General features: G+C 40.8%; 1 protein-coding gene across 2 annotated transcripts in view; it reads right to left on the minus strand.

The window, feature by feature from the left end:
• The window catches only part of slc4a2b (solute carrier family 4 member 2b), a 59,168-nt gene extending 53,604 nt beyond the window's left edge, over positions 1–5,564 (minus strand). For both annotated transcript variants that reach the window (XM_018765671.2, XM_018765670.2), the window contains exon 1: positions 5,507–5,564. The gene's annotated coding sequence lies outside the window, so the exon portion shown is untranslated. The remainder of the gene's footprint in view (positions 1–5,506) is intronic.
• Between the last annotated feature and the right edge of the window lie 8,094 nt (positions 5,565–13,658).

Below are 13,658 nucleotides of genomic sequence, written 5' to 3' on the forward strand. Positions count from 1 at the left end.
AAGGAGACAAAAATAAGTTAGAAACAAATGCTTTGCAATTTAAAAAGGCAGTGATTCATCCTGTTTAGGGTGGCTTGTTTGGCTAGAGCAGGGGCAGTGATTTTTATTGACGGGGAAATTAATACGGTCAGCAGCGCATTTAACCGGTCCTGTTGGGTTGCCTCTCGAATCCCCTTACATGTGGACTGGTCAAATATTAACCTGCTTCACAAACATAACATAATCTCTCATCTCAAATGCGCTGGCCCCTCGCGTTACGGACGGCTGATTCATGAATTTTAGGAGACGCAAACTTGGGTCATTTTATGTATTTTTAAATGCAAATTCTTTTCTAAATGTTTATTGTGGAGCAAATCCAAACGCAACCTGTATTTATGACAAAGGTCAGAAAAATGCACCCAAACAGAATAACAACGTGGGACCACCTTTATTCAGCTTCCTTTCACACTGTTTGCGATTGCGTGATTGTGTATAATGTTTGTGGGCGTTGATGAACACTGCTCATATTTATAGAATGATACCTATAAATAACAATGGGTTTAATTTTATTTATCGTGACTTAGTGATTACATAACTGTGCATTTATGAACAAAATTATTTTTTTTTATATCTGTATATATAGCCCTGTGCAAAAGTCTTAGGCACTTGGATGTTTCACAGAAATATTTGTCTTAGTTATTTAATGTCTTATGCGTTTTTGTCACTGGGAAAGAGCATATTTCAGATTTCCAAGCATTCCTTTAGCAAAAAGTTACAGTTTTAAACTAAAGAAGAAAGAACGTACACACACAGAGTCTGAAACCACTTATCCCAAGTGGGGTCGCGGCAAATCAGAGCCTAACCCAGCAACACAGGGCGAAAGGCTGGAGTGGAGGGGACACACCCAGGACGGGACACCAGTCCATCACAAGGCACCCCAAGCGGGACTCGAACCCCAGACCTGCAAGAGAGCGGGACCCGGCCAAGCCCGCTGTGCCCCTGCTTGGGACAAGCGGTTGTTCATGATGGATGGTTTGTAGGAAGTTTGTTAATTAACAGCATTATTTTTAGAAGCATTCTCATTTTACAGCTCCCCCCCCCAAGTACCTAAAACTTTTGCACAGTACTGTATATGTATATGTGAGTCTATATATCTACGTGAACAACAGTTGGTGTAGGAGGCTATACAACCCCCCACAAGCCGAGGCTATGTCAGCATTAGAAAAGCTCCAGCAAAGGATTTCAACGTTTCGATCTAATTCTAAACGTTTTTTTTTCTGCCGCTGATGTTCTGAGGGCTGCCGCACAAGATCTCGTTGTATTGCATACAATGACAAAGTATCTCATCATATATGTATACGCATATATACGTACTACAGTATATAATGTAGTAGGTCCTATCACCAAAAAGGAAAAGGGATTAAGTCTTTAAGGTCATTGTACGTGAGATTAACTAAGAGACATCTCATGGTTCGCCAGCAGATTACAGCTGCTCTTGTTAATTTCATTAACACTTTGATAGCGATATATAAAAAGGTGCGGCTGGTAGCCCGATGGTTAGAGCAACTGCCTAGTTCTAATCCCACCTCCAGCAGTCGTACCCTAGAGCAAGGTACCTACCCTAAATTGCTCCGGTTGTTTTACCCAGCTGCGTGAAAGGGGGAACGATTTTAAGCATCTTAACGTTGTAAGTCACTTCGTAGAAAAGCTTCCGCAAAGTGAGTGCGTGTGAGATGTATGAAGTGGATTCTTATCTTAGAGCATTATAGTGTTGGGCCAGCAAACAAAACAGGATGTCATCGGTCAACGTTGCAACAACAGGATGAATGACACTGGCATATATGCATATAATAGCGGAAGTATTTACTCCCCGGCTTACAACTGTTTCAGCGCAGCGGTGCTTCATCGGCACTCAAGTCATTCACTCAGTCACCTTGACTGCTCGTGTTCCTTAGTAAGACAAGGCATGGAAGTCCGATACTTTGCGTCTTATCAGCCCGATAGCAGTTTCACTTGGAAAAACAGTGACGCCCCGGCACTGGATAAGAACTGAGGTTTGTTCCTTCTTTACACCCTGCCAACTTTTTATAGAAGAACATGGAAAATACACACACACACACACGCGCACACACACACAATGACTACAACTCCTTGTCCCGAGCGGGATCACGGCGAACCAGGGCCTAACCCGGCAACACAGGGCACAAGGCTGGAGGGGGAGGGGACACACCCTGGACAGGACGCCAGTCCACCGCAAGGCACCCCAAGCAGGACTCAAAGCCCAGAACATCCACACAACAGGCACTGGCAAAACCCACTGCACCTCTGCACCCCCCCCATACACGGAAAATAATGTTATATAAATTTTTTTCTAAAAGTAAAATTTAAGTAAGTAGGGCAGCATAGATGTCAGTTCAAATTAGTCTCACGTTCGCATTTGCTATCCATGTCCACAAGTTTCCTGCAGGTGCTCTGGTTTCCTCCCACATGGTTTCAGGCGAATTGGTGATTCTGCATTGCCCTTTGTGCGTGTGTGTGTGTGTGCAAAGGAATGTACATGTGATTGCCCTACAATGGACTGGCATACCGTCTAGGGTGTACCTATGGATAAGGGTTGGATGGATAGCAGGGACTGATAAGAGACACAAAAATTAAGTTTTGACAGGAAATATCCACTCTGCTCTAAGCCCTATTCCAATACATTTTAAATAACAATTATGTTGAAAAACTATAATAATGTTTACTTATTAAAAAACAAATTTTTGGTCTGTTAAGGAGATGAAATTTTACGCTGAACCTAGCTTAAACACAGTTATGGATCTTTTTTGGCTCAGCCTGGCTCTGCCAACATTTCTACCTAGTTTTAAAGATTAAATCTTTAAATCTTAAAGATATTTTCCACCTGTGGTGTTAATGAAGAGCGTTTTATATAGGAATTTCACTTGGTTTTACATTATTTGTAGTACAATCCATGGTGTGGATGGCAGAAGCAAAAGGAATAACCATATACAGCATATAATAATAATAATAATAATAATAATAATAATAATAATAATAATAATGCACCAATTTATCAAAAGGATGATGCAAAAAATGAAAAAGCAGACACATCCAGTATTATTGTGGCACCCATTTACCAAAACAAAGGTTGAAAAATGTTACTACAGAATATTACTACAGTATGCGACATGAAAATTATATTCTGTGCTCAAAAAGACTTTAAATTAAAGTAGTGCATCTCAGTAAAAAAAGTATATGTCATAAACAGGACAACAATAATTGTGACTCCACCCTCACTGGACACTGTAAAAATACTTATACTTAGGATGGAAAAGACAAACAATCCTTATTTGAATATTTTCATACCTACATATGACATATTGAATACGTCATATTTTTTTTTGGAAATATAATTTGAGTGCAAGTACATATGTAAATCATTCAAGTGCAGACACTATTTCATTAAATGAAAGAAAAACACTTCTCAAACTGAGTATTACAGTATGTAAACCGCTCAAGTATGGCAAAAATAAATATACATTATCATTTTGTACATATACATAAACATTTTGCCCAGTTAGGCAGTCATTCTACTCCCACAACAGGTATTTTATGCCCTGCCTGGCATGTCTTTCACCCTGCAAAGCGAGTGGACACGATATTTAATATGATTTCATGGATCAAATGTACCCCATCGGGAGAGGAACAGGTGGATTTAAGTACTGGAATTGTACTGACTGATAGTAACACTGAGGTCAGTGACACTTCTCTGCATCCATAAAAATCAATTTTATATCTAAGATGGTTAATTTTCAGTCTCAGCCAAGGATAGTATTATATATAATGGTCCTTTCAAGTCCTTTTCAACCTGTTAGGACTTAAATAATACATATCACAGGTTGCAGGCTTTGTGGTCTATCATGATAGCGGCAGCAAAAATCTCTGCAGAGCTCAATTTGACGTCTCGGTGTCCTCTACTTGAATCATGTTAAGTGGCCCCACACGGTATTTTGTCCTCCTGCTTCAACCCGGCGGCATCCGCTCTGTCTGCTCTGTGTACTACTCTAGGCTCTGGTGCCTTAACCACGATTCTGTTCTGCAGAAATCATAAGGATCAAAGCCCTCGCATCAGAACCAGCTTCTATATCTATGGCTGTTTCTACGGCTTCCTATACCTTGTAACATTCTACCATCGCTGTGCGCTGCGTTATCAACATTGAAAGTATACGAAATTTTATAAAATATTGCTTTTCAGTACATAAAAATATTTCGGGAATATCGACAAGAACGCATCTCAAAAAAAAATAAATTTATAACAAAAAATATATTGAAAAACTACTGTGGTCACAGATAATCCAGTGACCCTTGAGATAAGAGGACTGTTTATTTTCTTTCCAATTCTTTCTGCTATTCAGATTTTAATCGTTAAGAATTATGTGATGGCCAATTCCACACACATTCCATGAAACACAGTAGAGTCCAATATAGCCTATATAAACACACACTCCTTATTTCCGCCAGTTTATTTATAGTAAAAACTAGAAAATCAACACAAATGCTTGTTTTTTTCCATGAAATACGATCACGTAGATTTACAGTGAATCCCTTTTAACAGTGATATGTCTGATGCTGTCACTCCATCAGCTGGGTACCATTCACGCAGATCATCTTCTAAGAGTCTAGATCATTGAAACACCATGGTAAGGTTTCAGTTCTCACTATGGTATACAATGAATTCTGCTTTTTCTGCAGAAATAATCATGGTTAAGACATATTAATAACACATGTCAGCCTGTGATAAAATATTTCCTTCTTGATGGTAAGACAACGCATCGCTCCTGTCCATCACAATCAGGTTCCAGCTGTCCATGAAAACTCAGAAGTCTCCTCCACTGACTCGGAGATAGGAGATGGAGCGAGTTGGTGCAACGTAAGGAGGACCGCTCTAAGATCGCGGTCAAATACAATCAAGTTTCACTTTCTGTTCAGTATCTGTGTGCGGCTGCCTGCGTAAGAAAGCCTGGAGAATTTTAATACTGCCCAAATGTTAAAATTGCTAGAATGAGATTTACATATTTAGCTGATGCTTTTCTCCAAAGCAACTTACAGTGTTGAGGTTACAATTATTCAGCCCTTTATATAGCTGGGTAATTTTACTGGAGCAATTTAGGGTAAGTACCTTGCTCAAGGTATTACAGCCAGAGAAGGGGATGGAACCTGCAACCTTTGGGTCCAAAGACAGCAGTTCTAGCCAGTACAATACCAGCCATCTCTGAACTGAGAGGCCTTAATATACTCTGAAAAGGATTTACTCTCCCCTTCTTTCTCTGGTAATCGATTTTGTCTTGTTTGTCAGAGCAAAACGGGCAATGTGTAAGGCAGAGTTTCAGCGCTGCTGGTTCACCTGTGAATGCCTGCAAAGGAAACCAAACACCGGACCAAGAGGTCAAAAAAAAAAAAGGAAATTAAACAAAATAAGGCGACGGATAGTGGATCGTCGCCAAAGCGAGGGCCGAGAAGAGCTTACCTTTGTGTGCTTACTGCAGAAGGTCTACAGCTGACATCATAGTGCTAAGCCAAATTCCACAGCGAGGGAAGTCGACGAAAGGTGGGGAGAGAGAGGGAGGGAGGGAGAGCGAGCGAGTGAGCGAGCGAGAGCTACTGCGGGTGCGAGGATTTCTCAGACGGATCTACAGAAAGAGCCCTGCTCTCACACTCCATGTGCTCGCCAGCTTGAAGCGCTAACTGATCATTCAAGGCTTCCTCTGAGAGATTATAGGGTTTCCTACCCCTCCCCTCAGTCGTCTGACAGACGGCCATGTGACTGGACATATGACTCAACAGTAGGAGAACTGAATCAGGGCGTTCGGACTCATAGGGGCACAAGCCTTCCATACATGCGACCGCCCCATACTTTAGCCAGTGTTTGCAATAATAGTAATGTGATATTAAGAATAATAATGTGGGATATTGCCTAGAATAGTAATGCCATATATAACTCAAATTAAAAAGAACACAAAGCAGTTTAAAAGACTGCAAACTACATCATTTATCTTTTGTCTCAGTTATTTGATCTGTAGAAGCTATGAAGAAGACAGCCTTTAGAGAGGAAGTACAAGCGTATCTTCTTGAAAACTTTTCTAAAATAGCGTAAGGGAGGGATGGAGTGTATTTGGACAATTTTTCTTTGGGACTTAATTTCTTTGATTCAAGCCAACTTTAAGTTTTATTACCCCATGATGGTGAAAGCAGATCTAGCACAGTGTGTAATAAATGAAATATTTCAATGCACCGTTCCCTCTCAAAATGAAAACACCATTTATGGACAGGGCTCCAGATGAAGTCCCAAAGACCAGTAATAACCACAAGGAGGGGCGTAGATGAGGGAGCATGGATGTGGATTATTTGTCATAAGCACAAGGTTCCAAGATCCCTGCAAGACCTACCACAGTCAACGCTGAGACCCCAGACAACAAAGCTCCTACGTATGATGACACACATACACCAACTGCAGCAGAAAACCAGTTGCCACTGAACCATCATGCTGTTGGGTTGTTCTAATCAAGTAGCAAATAAAGCTGAAGAGTCATCCTGCTTCCCACAAGCTTATATTTCAGACATGCACATATCCATTTAAGAGAGAGGTGTTTGCGTCAGATTCCTCCAGGTGCTCTGGTTTCCTCCCACAGTCCAGAGACATGCAGTTAAGGTGGATGGAAGACTCTGAATTGCCCTTACTGTGTGAACAGGGGATTAGCCGTGTATGTGAGTAGCTACCTTGCAATGGACTGACGTCCCGCTCTGGGTGTACCCTTCCTCAACCCAATGCTTCCAGGATAGGGTCCAGAACACAGCAACCCTGCTCAGGTCAAGCGGTTTTTGAAATTGGATGGATGGATGGATGGAATGCATGAAACAGCTACTAACAATGACAGCATAGGATAAGTACAGTCCACAAATAAGAAGATGTCTCTCCAGTCATTCTGTCCAACGCCAGTCTTGGTCACAGTGAAGTTCCCACTTGCCAGTCTTGGTGAATCCTTGCATTACGCAAAGGCACAAGACCTGCAACTGGAAGTGCGTACCAAATTTGCTTCCCTTTTTACAAAAAAACCCTAAGATACTCTAGGGTCTATAATTGCTGAGAAGAAACTTCTAGCAAAGAAAAAGTAAAGAAGCAATAGGGCAGACTGCTCAAGTATCTAAGCCTTACTGCAGCCCCTGTCAGTGCAAAAGCAGCTCCCAGTTTGTCGGGACAATCCCATTATTGTACCTTATGTAATTAATTTTTTTGCAGTCACTATAATTTTAGTTTTTGTAAGATGGTATCTGAGACTGAAAAAGAATCACTGCGCTGTCTCATATAGAGTATCAGTCAATTCAGTTTAGGAATGTATTTATTTACTTATTTCTCTTCCTTCAAAGTATGATAATGCCATATGCAGAGGAAGCATTGTAATAGAGCATCAAATTCATACGCAATGGGAAATGCGCTGGCTAACAATCTGAGTTCGGGGAGTGCTGGAAAGCACAAGTTCAAGAGGTTATGTGGAATTGCAGCAGTCCAAAAAAAGACTTGCTTGCTAATACACCTCTGTTGTACATTAATAACACGGTATCATGCGGTTGTCATGTGCTGGTTGCACATAAATCACTGAGATTTAAGTGAAGTGGCTCCACAAATCTTTTGAGGGGACTTGTACACAGTGGAATATTCTGAAATTATTATTATTTATAGTTATTAGTTTTAATTATTATTATTATTTTCTATGGGATGCACATCGCTTTGGAGAAAAGCACCTACTAAATGAATAAATGTATTAAGCTTATTAGATTTGTAATTACAATCTAATTTAATAATCTAAATCTAATTAACATAAATGCTGGGAAACATGCAGACAAATGCTTTGCTGGCTGATTTTCAAATTAGTTGTTTCTGCATTCCAGGGGGGCGTGGTGGTGCAGTGGGTTGGACCGGGTCCTGCTCTCTGGTAGGGCTGGGGTTCGAGTCCCACTTGGGGTGCCTTGTGATGGACTGGCATCCCGTCCTGGGTGTGTCCCCTCCAGCCTTACGCCCTGTGTTGCCGGGTAGGCTCCGCAACCCCGTATGGGACAAGCGGTTCAGACAGTGTGTGTGCGTGTGTGTTTTTCTGCATTCCGGCCAGAGTTATATACTTTATTATTTACATTTATTCATTTAGCACATGCTTTTCTGTAAAGCGACGTATATATCAGCAAAAATACAATTTGTACATTACATTAGGAGAAAGAGACATGGCTGCACACATGTTCATCAATTGAGTAGGTGCATAAAACACAGGATAGATGAATCCTGAGAACCTTCCTACAATTTTTTTTTTTTTTTTTTTTTAATAAGGTACACAAACAATCACATACAACACCAGAGTAGAGGCTGTGTAAAGGCTTATCTGGGGACAATCGTGAAGTTACGGTGCATGAACATTTACACCGTACATGAGCTGGAGAGATCTTGGGCGAAATTGGGTCCGGAAAAGGTGAGTTTTCAGACCTTCCTTGAGTGTAGACAGAGTTTCTTCTTCTTTTATCTGTTAAGATCGCTGGCTGCGAGGATGCTCAAGCGGAACAGTAACTCCCTCGCCTTTCACAGAGACCCCAAGGTCATTCCGAATGGGGCACAGGATAGGGTAGAAATTAAAACAACAACATGGAATGTTAATCCATAGTGTTGTAGCACTCTGGAAACATTAATAATTCCCCACTGAGAGTATTGCTGGGGTCTTTGTGCTATATTGTTGCACGGAAGCCCACTTTGCAATAATGATCTGGTCCGGATAATTTTGCACAATTCCTGCCTGGAATAACCTACGGTGCACTTTATTAGCCTTGACTGTCTTACTGCTGGGCAGAACTTAATTAAGTTATTATTACACAATAAAAATCTCATTCAAGAAGTGCATGCAACAAGGTAAGAAGTAATATTTCCAAGCAGGCTGCGGTTTTTTTGGGAGCGCTGAAGCACGGCCAAGCGCGGAGCGCACAGCTTCTCTTCTGTGAGACCGAGCCAACAGCGTGCTGGAATTTTTCCTGAGCTAAAAAAAACACACATCAATTAAAATTATTTGCTGCCTAGAGCCATAAAAACATCAGGTTGGACTCAGACTCACTAATCACTATTCCTCCTCTTTAGTTACTATGTAAACAACATTATCTAGCTGACTTAAAAATTTAGAGTTTTATCCAGTCGCTGAGCTCTATTTCTAAAATAAGTGATTAATACTAGAAAGTGGGGGGGGGGGGGGGGGGGGGGGGCAGGACAATCAGTCAAAGCAGGAAAGGATTTATTAAATTATACTGTATGTGACACTGATACAGATCTTGTTCGGGTTCATTTAGTCCATTTTATATCAGGAAACCAAAAGCAAAATCTAATTTTAAGATAGAATAACAATGGCCTAGGAAAATGTCCATGAATAATTTGAGAAAATATTGCACATAGAATATGCAATTGATAGTAATATTTTTATTTGAATTTCAACATTTATTGACAGTGTTATTTTCACACTACGCATATGTGTCCTTGTACCGGGAAATTGTTGGTGGTGGTTCTATAAGACGGCCGCTTGCCAAGAGACTGGTACATAACAGGGTAAAAGCCCCTGTCAGCCTATGCCTGTGCATGTTTGTGTGTGGATCAAAAGAGAGAAAAAAAGAGAAATGAAAGCATTAATAATTTCAGTGCTGTAAAGCCGCATACAGACAAACATAATTAATAATCAGTCTTATTGGAATTTGCTAGAACATATGCTACCATACAGTATACAAATTTCACTGGGTCCTCGTGTTATGAACTTCAGAGTAAAGATTTTTTCAAAAGATGTGACCATTGTTCAGTTTCTGCCTTTTTTTTTTTTTTTAAATTTATTCTCAGTTTATTTTCCTGACTCATCCAAGTGACCCAGTAAATACCCTGAAGAGACAACATCCATAAAGCAGACAAAAAAAAATTGACACTGCAACACATATAGTCCTCAAAAGACACCACGCAGTAGCCCATACCGACTTATTTGACACTGACAGTATTTACATTTATAATTCAGTCAGTTTAACATGGTAAATGATGTACAACGAAAGGACATGGGTTATCTATGTCTTAGAGCCATGAATAACTGCCAGGAGCTCAGAAGCACCATAAATAAATGCAGGGAGGAATGTGAGCTAAGGGCACATCCGGTGAAAAGTTTAATTTGCCAGTGTCGTTGCAAACACAGCCAAAGAGTAACCTGATCGCAAGACAAGCGACTCAGAGTGTCATTTTTGCTGCCCAAGTTGGGCGAATAGGTACGCTTCTGTTCCCTACTGCACACCCAAATCCCTGTGGATCTGCTGCAGAATACTGTGGTACAGCAGGACTACAATATAAACATTGTTAAAAGACAGCATCTCTCTCCAATTGACCTTAATCCAGATCTCCTCTTAATACTAACACTCTGGGAATGGCTGTCTAAGGTGATGATGTATCACGTTCAGTTGCAGATCAAATGGCGGTGAACTTCAACCATCCAAAAAACTACTTTGGTCAGATACTGGTTTCTATAAACACTTACAACTGAAACATCTCATTGTGTCCCTAGAAGATCAAACTTCTCAGCTGTATTTTAAATGTAAGGTCACTGAATGTCAGGGCATATTAATACATTTCTTCTGTGATAGAATACACATCATCATCATCATCATCTGAAACCGCTTGCCCCATACGATGTTGTGGGGAGCCAAAGCCTAACCCAGCAACAGAGGGTGAGAGGCTGGAGGAGGAAGGAACACACCCAGGATGGGATGCCAGTCCGTCACAAGGCACCCCAAGCAGGACTCAAACCCCAGACCCACTGGAGAGCAGGACCCGGTCCAACCCATTGCGCCACCGCACCCCCCCTTGATAGGATACAAGATTACTAAAATAATGTTCATTCAAGCATCTATAAAAAGTCTATATGTTTATTTGTCCCCTGTATATTAATGTTAAACCACAGGCCAGTTTTTAGAGGATGTTATGAACTATAGGCTCATTACTCTTACATACTTAGGAAGGAAATGGATTTTTTTGCTAAGATTTACACCTGGAGCACCCTCTGTAAATAGACGGTTGATCCAAGTATCTAAAATTTATTCTACTAAAAAAACTAACATTTGACCAGCATGATAATTGAGATAAATTCTGGAATGTCTGCTCACTGTTTTGGAACTTCTTAAACAGTCCTAAATGACCATCTATGTAAAATATTGCAACCATTTTCTTTTTATTGCATTATGTATGTTATGTATTTGTACTTTCTTGGTGTACCGTTTATGTTGCTCTCACCTTGTTGGGTTTCCGTAACATGTGACCACGATACAACGGCAGAGACCATCTTGGAGTCCAAGAACAAAACCCATAAACTCCGCTGTGTCCTGTCGAATCTGACACGTCTCACCTTTGGTGCATCTTTTAATAGGGTAACTGTGAAACATACATGCCAAGAGATATTGTAGCGTAGTCACACAGTATATGACTCTTAGTGAATCACAACAAGTTCATCCCGACAGATTGCCCTGACACTCATGTGACACTTCTATAAATATTGCTCCTCCAAAGACATATCACTGCCCAGAGTGTCCAGAACAAAGTATTTCCCCAAAGCAAAAGTTTACCCTCTGTTACCGACTCCTTCTCTATGGGAAAGTAGATCTTTGTGGTTTTCTACAAAGATTAACTTGATTTTATTTCATTGTGAGCATGCGCAGAAATAGTTTCAAAAAGTGTTTCGTTGCGTGCTTTAAATCTTTCAGTGCTCAAAAATAGTTGCTGTCTAATTTTCCACTAGACTCTTAAATACCTGCCAAAGCACCACAGCGGTCTGCTCCTTAAAACAGGCTGGACTACAACTGCGGTAATTCCAAGTATAGTTAATAACAGTGATGGTGAACAAAGAAGGACAAAACAAATTAAAAACGGTGACTTATGAAGCAAAGGACTAAAACCAAATCTGTTGTGCCTTTAGCCAATAAACAGAGGAGTCAGTATGATTATTCTAACCCCAGAGTCACAGTGCCGCACACCATACCATCGGATTACGGAGCAGACCGGCATAAACTGCAAGAAATTAAATAAAGAAATGAACAGAGGAAAAAATAAATAATAAATAGCAATGTAACAAACAAAAACAGATGAGCCAGATCAATATGCAGAACGACACCACTGTGAAACTGCAGCGGCAATACACAAGGCGCAATATAATTCATAACCATGCTTGGATGCAGGTGAAAATACACCTGAACTCAAATTACTGCGTTGATCTGCTACTGTAAATTATTTTAAAGCTAAGTGAATAAAATAAATAAGTACAGAAATGTTATATTTTGACATTCTCACCAGCTTGAATTTTCTTTTTTTTTTGAACTGAATAGAATGAAGCGGAGTGTTATTTGTTTAGCAGGTATGGATTATTGGTACGTTCCCATTTTTGTGTTGCTGAATAATATTGCTTGGTTCTCTACATGTACTTATGTGGAGGGGGAAAGGAAAAAAAAAAAAAAAAAAAAAAACACATTTCAGTAGATGGACATGTTTTTCCCTGCAATGCCTTTTTGGCTTCAAAGGTCATTTTTAAGTTTTCAGAAATATCATGACTGAAAATATGAGGATACCATATACAAGGATTCCATAATCACAGTCTTTACAAACAGTATAACATCAGTGGTTAAAAATCAAATCTTTGCAGTAACTGCTTGTTAAAGGAAGTAAAGGCTGCAGGTATAAAATATAAGACACAGAACCTCATACACAATAGTAAAATGCTCACTTATTCACTCTTTCCTTAACCGCTTATCCTGGACAATGACAAAATATTTTCTACAAAAAAAATCTGAATAGCTCAGTTATCATTCCATTGTTACACTGAGTATCTTACTTCAATCTCCTGCTGAATGACTTAAGACAAAAAAACTCGAACAACACATTTAGATTGCCTCGGTCAGCTAACACCATCTATAATCAGGAAGTTCATGAGATTAAATTAGGATTTTGGAAGACGATTTAATGATAGTGAACAGACAACGTAGGTTAACAACAATGACTTTAAATTATAGGCAAACCATGATGTACATTACTTAAGCCAAAGAAGACATTATGTAACCTTCACTGAGTGGCAGCCTTACCGGGTCACAACCTGTCCTGTCCTGCTCTAAATTGCCAGTCTATCACACACACATTTTCAGAACCGCTTGTCCCATACGGGGTCACGGGGGACCGGAGCCTACCCGGCAACACAGGGCGTAAGGCCAGAGGGGGAGGGGACACACCCAGGACGGGACGCCAGTCCCTCACAAGGCACCCCAAGCAGGACTCGAACCCCAGATCCACCGGACAGCAGGACTGCGGTCCAACCCACTGCGCCACCGTGCCCCACTATGGGGAACCAGAGCCTACCCGGTAACACAGGGCGTAAGGCCAGAGGGAGAGGGGACACACCCAGGACGGGACGCCAGTCCATCGCAAGGCACCCCAAGCGGGGCTCAAACCCCAGACCCACCGGAGAGCAGGACTGTGGTTCAACCCACTGCGCCACCGCACCCCCTCTGCCAGTCTATCAATTCAATTCAATTTATTTTTATAGAGCTGACACAGAGCGCTTTAACACAGGCATAAGGCAAGAAAAACAAAT

The sequence above is a fragment of the Scleropages formosus genome, chromosome 5, assembly GCF_900964775.1.
Source record: "Scleropages formosus chromosome 5, fSclFor1.1, whole genome shotgun sequence".
Lineage (NCBI taxonomy): Eukaryota > Metazoa > Chordata > Actinopteri > Osteoglossiformes > Osteoglossidae > Scleropages > Scleropages formosus.